Below are 1,542 nucleotides of genomic sequence, written 5' to 3'. Positions count from 1 at the left end.
CGCTGCAGAACCGGGACCGGGACAGGCGACTCCTGATTGCTGCAGAACCGGGACCGGCGGCTCCGGGGCGCTGCAGAACCGGGACCGGCGGCTCCAGGTCTCTCCGGGACCGGTCGCTCCGGGGCGCTGCAGAACCGGGACCGGAGGCTCCGGGCGGCTCCGGGGGGCTCCGGGACCGGCGGCTCCGGGGCTCCCCCGCCGCGCTGACCCAGGAAGCTCAACCCCGGCTGCGGCGAGCAGGGGAGGGAGCAGCCGGCGGCTCCGGTGCCGCTGCAGCGGCCAGGGCCCTCTAGCGACCGGCCGGCCGGGGCCTGAGTGTGAGTGTGAGTGTGCAAACGTGTGCAAACGGTGCGTGTGCAAACGGTGCGTGTGCACGCCCCAAGGGGGAGGGGGGGTGCAGCTGCGTGCGTGCGAGCTTGCAAACGTGGCCAGGTGTGCGTGCATGCTCCGCACAGGTGTGTGCAAATTGTGTGTGTGTGTGTGTGTGTGTGTGTGCATGCACTACACCGGTGTGTGCAATGTGTGCGAGTGTGCATGCACCATGTAGGTGTGTGCAAGGGGTGTGCATGCCCCACACGGGTATGTGCAATGGGTGTGTGCATGCACCACATAGGTGTGTGCAACGTGTGTGTGTGTGTGCATGCACTACACCGGTGCGTGCAATGTGTGTGAGTGTGCATGCACCACGTAGGTGTGTGCAAGGGGTGCGTGTGCCCCACATGGGTACGTGCAATGGGTGTGTGCATGCATGCACCACATAGGTGTGTGTGTGTGTGTGTGTGCATGCACTGCACCGGTGTGTGCAATGTGTGCGAGTGTGCATGCACCACGTAGGTGTGTGCAAGGGGTGTGCATGCCCCACACAGGTATGTGCAATGGGTGTGTTTGTGCATGCATCACATAGGTGTGTGCAACGTGTGTGTGTGTGTGTGTGTGTGTGTGACTGTGCATGCACCACATGCCTGCATGCAAAGGGGCTGGCTGACCCCCTCGACAAAACCCCCTAAATCCACGTTGAATTAAAGGCCATAAATTCAATCAAATCCCTTTCGCTGGCCCAAGCGACAACCCTGGGGCCACCCAACACGGGCCGCCTGTAGCGGGCGATCCTCCCGCTGGCTGTTTTTCAACATATGGACACACACTGATTGGGGGGGGGGGGGGGATTTATTGCTGGTATCCGCGCGCTTTCATAGAGTTTAAAACACATAATGGTTTCGCCCACCCCCCCCCTCCCCCGGGCAGGGCGTGGAACAGTCCGCGGCGCCCCGCCATCTTGAGGGCGCTGGGCCAGAGCCGTAAGACAAGATGGCGGCTCCCAGTAGGGGAAGAGCCTCCTCCATTTCTCCCCTTCATGCGGGACAAGCGGGACAGAGCGGGACGCACATACTCAAAGACGATAATTTAGAGTTTTCGAGCCAGGATGGGGGCTGCCGGGGCGCGGCAGAGCGCGCGGGAAGGCGGCGTGGCGCTGGGGGCCGCCATTCCGTACGGCGGGAGAGGGGAGGGGAAGGCGGCGGAGCGCTGTTTCCGGTTCCGGCG

The 1,542-nt window shown here is 63.3% G+C and overlaps 2 protein-coding genes across 2 annotated transcripts in view; one reads left to right on the top strand and one right to left on the bottom strand.

Moving 5' to 3' along the window:
• Positions 1–1,542, bottom strand: part of LOC112967213 (zinc finger protein 11-like) — a 108,366-nt gene that overhangs the window by 15,352 nt on the left and 91,472 nt on the right. The gene's annotated exons all lie outside the window — the stretch shown is intronic.
• The window catches only part of LOC112967127 (zinc finger protein 501-like), a 109,327-nt gene that overhangs the window by 24,215 nt on the left and 83,570 nt on the right, over positions 1–1,542 (top strand). The gene's annotated exons all lie outside the window — the stretch shown is intronic.

The sequence above is a fragment of the Apteryx rowi genome, unplaced genomic scaffold (assembly GCF_003343035.1).
Source record: "Apteryx rowi isolate R43461 unplaced genomic scaffold, aptRow1 scaffold_1047, whole genome shotgun sequence".
NCBI lineage: Eukaryota > Metazoa > Chordata > Aves > Apterygiformes > Apterygidae > Apteryx > Apteryx rowi.
This window is presented reverse-complemented; position numbering and strand designations above follow the sequence as displayed.